At 40.7% G+C, this 8,767-nt stretch overlaps 1 long non-coding RNA gene across 7 annotated transcripts in view; it reads left to right on the forward strand.

Annotated features, from left to right (window-relative positions):
* The window catches only part of LOC139075994 (uncharacterized), a 40,385-nt gene extending 37,595 nt beyond the window's left edge, over positions 1-2,790 (forward strand). For all 7 annotated transcript variants that reach the window (XR_011527142.1, XR_011527138.1, XR_011527141.1 and 4 more), the window contains one exon: positions 2,600-2,790. This is a non-coding gene — a long non-coding RNA (uncharacterized lncRNA). The remainder of the gene's footprint in view (positions 1-2,599) is intronic.
* The last annotated feature ends 5,977 nt before the right edge of the window (positions 2,791-8,767 follow it).

The following is an 8,767-nucleotide window of genomic DNA, read 5'->3' on the forward strand; positions in this document are numbered from 1 at the left end:
TCACCTTGTTCGCTGGAACACTCCTACCCAAAGCCCTGAACTACTATGCATAAGTCTGATTATCTTAAGGCTACCATGCAGTGATGAAGCTAAACCACATGGTGGGGCTTCTTGGAGCCACTCTGATGGGCAATCCCAGTCTTCCAGTCCTCCTACCCTAAATGCCAGATGCATGACTGAGGGAGCATTTAGATGATTCCAGCCTGCAGCCACTGTCTTGTCCCCAGCCTTGGAGTCTTCCCAGCTGAGGCTCAGATGGGGTGGACCATAGCAAAATCATCCTTGCTGTGCACTGTTCAATTTCTGATGCATGGAATCTGTGAACACAACAAAAGGGTTATTGTTCTATGCCACCAACTTTGGGATAGTTTTTTACACAACATTAATAAGTGAAACACAGGAGGTACTACCTGAATCAAGTGCCCACGGGCCAGTGAAGCCAACTATCTCATACAAAAAGAACCACTTCTCCAAAACCAATAATGCTCCCATTGAGAACTGTTGCTCTAATACATTAATATATATCTACTGGTCTGATGTTGTATTTTTCTCCTGCTGTCAACATTGGCTTCTCTGACTAAACAGGTGGCAATTATTATTTGAAAAGTGCAGGATATGAGCAAGATCTACCCACCCAGCAGGCAGTCCTCCTCATGCCCTTTCTGCCTCTATCCTATTTATTGCACTTTCCATTAGGTTAACTAAGAATCCCAAGATTTAACTTGTCTCTGTTCACTTACTCCTCTTTCTGTTGTATTGTTTCTGTGAGTTGTTTCTGAAGGCATGGAGAGATAGATGTTCCTGAGAAGGTGAACGACAGGACTTTAGCTCTCACTGGCTCAGTTGGCGTTTGTTTGTGGTCAGCAAAGTACCTGGAATTAAACACACAGAGCGAGGGGGATGCCAATCTTGTTTCCTGTTTTTTGACATCATCTGTCATATTCTGTTTCAGAGGGAAGAGCTTATGGAAAGTAGTTTAAGAATATGTTTTCAGTCCATCATCATCAATATAACAGTCGAAATTACACCTGGACTTTAGCAACTCTTCCTCTCTCATTTTAAGTCCACAGTGCCATTGTCGGTCTTTCTCCTTTTCTGTATCTTTATGGGCATTTTAACAGGAATCGTAAGGCAGCCCATCAGACATCTCTAGACAGTCCCTTTGTGAACCCAGATTGTAGACATGCTTTTAAAGTCTTTTGCCCTAGGAAGATACCATCAATATTTTAACATAAGCTATAGAAGTTAAATGAGAGAATAGTTTGATATATGGAATTTTAGCTCTACTCCAGCTTTTCAGAAATGCATCTGTTCATGTCTTAAAGCATACATAAATGAATTGATAATTGGATATCAGGAATTGGCTACATATGTGACACTTATTATGACACTACAGAATTTGGAAGGAATAGCATTATATTTGAAGGAATAGCATTATGTTCTTTAAGTATATTTGATAGAATAGTGTTTCAACTTCTGGTGTTTCTATGTGTAATTTAAATTAAATTTAATGTCTAATTAACTAATTAAATATAGTATAACATCTAATGTCCTTCAAATAAGCCAAGTTAAATGACAAGCTTCAAATTACCCCATATTAATCCATTCTAAAGTTGCAGGTAAACAATAGTAAAAAACAGATGATCTTTGGAGGGTCTGTGCATTAAAAAGTAAGTGGAAACATATTATGTTGGTTTGCCAGGTTCACAAAGTTGACTCATTTATGAGGAAATAGATCCCAACAAGGAACCATCAGTTAAAGAAAACTGCTGAAATTTGAAACAAAAACACACAAATAAAATATTGACGCTCTCCACAATATATCTAAGAAAATGCATTTCTTTTGATTTGGATTACAACATTGCATTCTTTTTGAATGGAAATTAATTTATTCATTTGCCTACTAAACATTCTGTTGTGTTATGCTGTACATTACCTAAGTCCATAAGATAAAATTCCCAAAGTAATTTTTCTAACTGAACCCATAACTCTCTCCTCACCTTTATCCCTGAATATGCATGATTTCCCATTACTGTTTAAAGATAGGACTTCTGTCCTTACAGTATATAGGCACAGAAAGCTGTTATATTTGCCATGGGAACTATAATTTTTAAGGCCCTTGTGCTTGTAAAATCTTTACCTTTATTATATTACCACAATGTAGATTTTGTATTTTATAGAGTATTGTATATTGAGAGAGCACAGTGTCATACCACTGTATAGCCTGAGTCATTCGTTACATGATGGGGTGACTTGCTTTTTAAAGCAGCAATCAGGGAGCTCAGCGTAGTGTCACAAGCAACTTGACCAGCTTATAAGGTTGGTTACCTTGTGCTTGCTTTTGCTCGTTACTCCTCACTTTTCAATCTCTTCTTATATTGGAATTATTCACCACGTCCTCTGTCATGGGACTTTGTACTGCCTCCCACTAAACTAAGCAGAATATATTTTCCCATCATATTGGTATTGGTTATATGCCTTGCTTTAGCCAAGAGAATGTGGGCCAAAGTGATAGTGTGCGAGTTTTGAGCCATAGCCTTCAGAGTTATTGAATGTTTCTACTTGCTCCTCTTGTACTTCTGTTACCTGCCATGAGCAGAACATGAACATCCTCTGTGTAGCTGCTGGTCCCAGAATGAGGAAGACATGTGGAACAGACCTGAGCCCAGCCCAAAGCCTGGACTCCAGCCTAGTCCAGTTTGGCCCAGCCAAGCCCAAGCCATATCATGAGAACCACAGCCAACCTGCAGTCCTCGAGTGAGAAAAATAAATGCTTTTATAAGTCATGGAGATATTGGAGTTGTTTGTTGTACAGCATTGTTGAAACAATAGTTAATTAATACCTCTCCCATTGTGGATGGTTCTCATGCATTTGTCTTCCTGTGTGCACGTTTAGTGCTTTTGGGTGGCATTCAAATGGATGGAATCAACTGGAGCATGCCAAAGACCACATGAGACATTTTTGCTGTGAATTCCCAAGCTAGCAGAGAGATGTTGCATACCTTCAATGTTCATATTTCAGTCACCATTTTAAAGGACTTCTAGATGGGCATTCAGCCTAACAAAACTGTCTGGTGATTTGGGGGTTCAGCTATTTTATGTTGATGAGTTATGACTCATCCATTAAAATTGTAAGGACTTCCGTGAAAGCCTCTCTTTCTGTTACATCATGTGTCTGGAGCATGAACACATTTGGGCAAGCATCTGAACGTTTTCATGAAGTAGCATGTGAACCTAACCAAGTTTCTTCATTTGAGTGGACCAAGTACCCATATCTTGTTTATGCAAAGGCCCTGCTTGTGGTGCTCTAGGATAGCCCTGAATTGTCCCTGCCTCCTGGTACACGTGCCCCATGTCATACCCTCCCCTTAAGTGTGGAAGGAACCTGTGACTTGCTTATAACAAACAGTATACTGTAAAGGTGACGGGAGGTCACTTCCATAATTATATTACATAAGATTGTAACATCTGTCCTACTAGGAAACTCTCTCTCTTGCTCACTTTGATGAAGCGAGCTGTTATGTGGTGAGCTGCCCTATGGAGAGGCCCACATGGCAAGAAACTGAGGGCAGCCTCCATTTGACAGCCAGCAGGAAACTGAGGCTCTGAGTCCTACAACTGGCAAGAAACTGAATTCTGCCAGCAACCAGGTAAGCCTAGAAATGGATCTTTCCCGTCAAGCCTTGAGATGAGACCGCAGTCTCAGCCAACACCTTGATTGCAAACCCATGAGAGATCTTGAAGCAGAGAACCTAGGTAAGCCATGCATAGACTTTGGACCTTCAGAAACTATGAGGTTATAAAGTATGTGTTTTAAGCAGCTATGTTTGTGGTAATTTGTTACTTTGCAATAGATAAATAAAACGCTGTTCAACCATGTAGCAAGTTGACGATTTCCATAATGTGATACATATTTACTTTTATTCATATCAAACATTTATTGAATACCTACTAGATGCTAAGCACCTCTTAAAACACTGCTGATGCAGAGATGATTATGACATACTGCTTGCCCTTGAGAAGTTCACAGTCTAGGGAATGTCAGACACTCAAGCAGCTGGTCACAACACAATGGGACAAACATTATAACAGGGATATGAACTAAATGGTATAAGCTATGTTGCTTATTTACACTTTTCTTGGCATCAGATTTTAAACCTGCACCTGGAAAAAATGTAAGGGTGTCATATGGAATATAGACACTATAAAAATCACTGTTGAAAGGTGTTTACTAGGGAACCATCTGTACATACCTGACCAAGAATAAATGGAAATAATTGCTATCACAGAGGACAAAAGCTTCAAAGAAATGGCTTCACATAATTGTGATCCTGATTCCATTGTCCTTCCACAAAACTGTTGAAAATCAACACTGATTATCTCCTTCCTGTAAGTTCTTTCTTCTTATAGGATGATGTTTTGAGATGTGATGTTTTCAGAATAACAAAGTAAAGACATTACTTTTAGTGCAGTGCCATTTAGGCATATTAGTAGGTATATCATAGATGTTCAGGCAGTGTGACAAAAATACCTTTGTCTTTTTGATGTCCAAAGTAAAATCCAGAATTTGCTATTTTGTGAATGCAAACAGTGATTCCCAATCACTATTGTTATACCTAGAATAATTTGCTCTTCCTACAAACTGCAGATGTACTTTTATGATCAAGACTCCAAGATATAAAACAATATAAAAATAATATCTATTTTTAATTGAGTGGTTACTATGTGCTAAATATCTTACTCAATAGTGGATTATCTCAAGTAATGCTCAGAACAACCTGATAAGTTACAGGCTATTATTATTCCCATCTCAAAGATGGAACTGAAGCCACAGAGGTTAAACAACTTAAATTACTTGCCTGAGAGTACATCATTAATAAGTTAGAGGAAATGGGATTTGAATTTGGGCAATTCTACTCCCGGTTCGATGTCCTTAAACTCTACTCTAGACTGTCTCCTAATGTCTCTGACTTCTCCAAGATCTTTAAGGGCAACTTTGAGCATGGGTGCTCTGGTGATAATAAAAAAGCATAATAGTGCAAAAAGGGGCCTTACAGTATCAAAATATTTGATATTTTTCATATATCCATAAATGTTGACATCATTTCCTCCAAGGGCAAGTGAATGTATCTACATGTTTTAAAAATTGATCTAGACAGTCTTTTGTGAGATTCTCCACATAACTTAGTTAACAAAATATAATAGCTTATATATTGTGTCAGGTAGGGAGGGCATAGGCTTTGAAACTTTAAAAAAAAGGTAAAAATAATTCAGAGGCTTAAATAAGGTAGAAGTTTATTTCTCTCTCATTTAAAGGTGTAGTAGGGCACTCAAGGGTGGTGAGGTAGCTCTCCATGAAGCAATTCAGGGACCTGGTTTCCTTCCAGCTTGACGCTTTGCCAGCTCTGCACATTGGAAGCTGGGTCACCACCATGTCTATGTTTCGGTGGCAGGAATAGAGGAGAGTCAGTATAGAGCAAGCACTTTTCTCAAATTTTTTTTTTCTGCTTTATCTCCCCAAATCCCCCCGGTACATAGTTGTATATCTTAGTTGCAGGTCCTTCCCGTTGTGGCATGCGGGACGCCACCTCAACGTGGTCTGGCGAGTGGTACTATGTCTGCGCCTAGGATCACAACCAGCGAAATCCTGGGCCGCTGCAGCTGAGCGCGCGAACCCAACGACTCGGCCACGGGGCCGTCCCGCAAGCACCTTTCTTTTAAATAAGTAACGTGGGAAATGTACACCTTGCACCCCCTTACACTTCATAGATGAAAACAAAGTTACATGGCCACACCCAGCCATAAGGCAGAATGGGAAATGTAGTTTCTAAACAGATGGCCATATGCCCAGCTAAAACTCAATTCCAATGAAAGAAGAGAAAAATAAATTTGGAAGGGAAGAAAAGCCAGCAGTCTATCACACACAGGTATGCAGACACTACATGCAAATCTATTTTTCTGATTTCAGCATTTTTAGGGTGTAGGCTCTCTGTAGAACAATATCGTTCTTGTTTTTCCGTGATTTAGTGGAGAGTTAAAATGACTTTGAAGCCTCATATCACTAAAGCCTAATATCACTCATCAACTGGTTGTGCACCTGCTAATAATATCTACTTTTTAAGTACAGGGTTGGTAAAGGGATAGTTGCTTTATATTAGGTGAGAGCATTTTGAAATTCTGTGTAAGAAGGGTGTATACATGTGCCAAGTAACTAATGGAAGGAATGCAGTGAACACGTATTGTTTTGTCTGCCAAGCATCCCTTTCTCCGTGTGACAAATAGCTACGACCCTTCTTCAGGAAACTGACTCAGACTCACTCCTTGTGGTTATCAGCAGGGGAGGGGAAACCTTGCAACCGCCTTCTGAAGCTTCTGAAGAAAGCTGCCTTAAGTATGCAGTTCTCTCTGCATGCAACTACTCAGACTCTGTGTTACCATGGTGTACATCAGCTCTTCCTTGTGTCTCTTCAGCTAAAGGGTAGTACAGTTCCCACCTGCTGTTGCTAATTTCTGGGTAAACTCTCCATTGCTTGACTGACTTGTTCTTCCATCACCAGTGTAACTTATTCCCTGTATTAGATTCCCTGTGTTGTACATACCTGAAGTGTTTTCTAGTCTCCTGATCAGACCTTGACTGATGAAATGGCCTACTCCACTGGGTTCTTACAGATCTAGCTATACTCAAAGACTGACGTGTTGTCTTTTGATCCCAGTTCTCAATTTTCTCAGAAAGAGAAGCTGATTGGCCCTGTTTGTTTCAGGTTCTTGATGGGGGTTGGGGGTGGAGAGAAGAGAAAGGTGACAGAGGGTTGGTGGGAGAGAGCTCTTATTATGAGCAGGATAAACAGCCCCCAAAGTATCTGCTACAGGAACACAGATGTGGAGGGTGTATCCAGACAGACTATGGTACCCCACGAACCTTTCAGTAATTTTTATTATTAGCCTAACAATCTTTATTACAATCTTAATTCTCTTTATAGTCAAAATAAACAATCTTGCTTATTTTCTTAACAGTGAAAGGCTTTAGTTTGTTGTTATCTTTACCTGGAGTTAGCTGCATTTTAATGGATGCCTCCGGGAGATGAAAAGTTTTTCAAAACACAAAAGAATTAAAGAATTTAGATTTCTTGATATTACTCATAACTGTGACCTGTAGCTCTAGTCTGAGGGTGGGCCAGATGAAGTCCTAGAATGGGGGTGGGTTTCAGTTCAGGTCCTGAAAGAAGCAGACACCAAGACAGGTTTGGATGTAGAAAAGTTTCATTGAGAGAATAGCAGTGAAGGATAAAGGGAAGGAAGCAGGAGCAGGAGGGAGGGACTGACACCTGCAAAAGCTACGAAGGAAGAAAGATTGACTGAGAAGATCCTAAGACTGCAGGCAGTTCTAAGAAAGTGTTGATGAAAATAATCCATAATCAATCTATAAATGAAAATTTGAGTGAGTTTGTTCTGAGCTAAAATGTGAGGACCATGGCCCGGGGCCTCTTCCAAAGGAAGAAAGGGCACCAAAGAAGTGGGGTGTACGGAGTGGTTATATTCCCTCAAAGAGGATGTTTCACATATGATTGAAGCGTCCCTTTTACAATAGTCACGAGACTGCTCTGTCAGCACAGCGATTGATGGACACAGCAGGTAGGTCTGCTGTCTCAGTGGACACAGCAGGGTGGCAGTTCTGTTGTCCTGAGCTGGGTGGTCACAGGCGAGCGTAGCAATCAGTTCCTAGCCTAAGGAAAGATGCTTTTCCTTAAGGAAATGCCAGTGTGTGTGTGGGGGGAAGTTGCACCTTTATCTTAAGGCCATTTGTTCTTGCCATAGTAAATGTTTAAAGCAGATATACAATGCATGCTCAATGGCCATGTCAGGCCCTTTTGCAAAAACAAAGTCAGGCCGAATTAAGTTTACACCAAATGGCCTCCTCATATACTCCAATATATCCTATTGCTTGCCGTTTCTATTTGTCAAGTTTTGACCAGACATATGGGGAATCCTTGAGTCAAAGCTGCCCATTAGAGGGATCCTGCATCCTTCCAGAATGGGCCTGCACTGATAGCCCTGCTATGCTCAATCACTGACTGGGAGCAGCCCAGGGGAAATGTGGCCTTGGCATAAACAAAATGGTGGATGCAGCAGGAGCAGCTGAGGCTGAAAGGCAACCGTGCTCCCTGCAGTTGGAGATCTAAGCAGGGTATTTCCACGGAGGGAAGTACAGGGTACCAAAGGAGAAGATGATTCCTAATGTCAGTTCCACAGCCCATGCTTACCATATCCCTCTCACTGCCATATGGTGCAGGATGTACATCCTGTTATCATGTTAGTCTAGGCTACTATGGCAATTTCAGGATCTGGTGGTGGCCTATGTACCCAGGAGAGTTACGTGGAGTGGAGGAGAAAAGAGCCAGGAGAGGGGATGTGAATGTTGGCCTTGCCAGAGTGGGTCTAGGCTGAGTGTCCCCATAGGCAGAGGCCTAGGGGAGAGCTAGTCTTTGAGGAGGGCTGTCCCATCAGGTCCCCCCTCCCTGGAGAACATCTGCATTTCTCGTGCTTCACTTTCTGTTATGCCCTGAGCCAGAGAATGCACACAGTGCCAATGCAGAAAAGCAACTAGCACACAAATTGCTGAAAAATTGTCTCAATTGCTATTTTTCTAAGAATGTTGATGTCACTTCATATTTAATTTTTCTACCTTAAATATATGAATTGTATTATATGTAGCATAACATAACAAGTTTTTATACAATGTTTATATTTTATACAGTTGTTAATCATC

Source organism: Equus przewalskii, chromosome 15 (genome assembly GCF_037783145.1).
Source record: "Equus przewalskii isolate Varuska chromosome 15, EquPr2, whole genome shotgun sequence".
In the NCBI taxonomy this organism is placed as follows: Eukaryota; Metazoa; Chordata; class Mammalia; order Perissodactyla; family Equidae; genus Equus; species Equus przewalskii.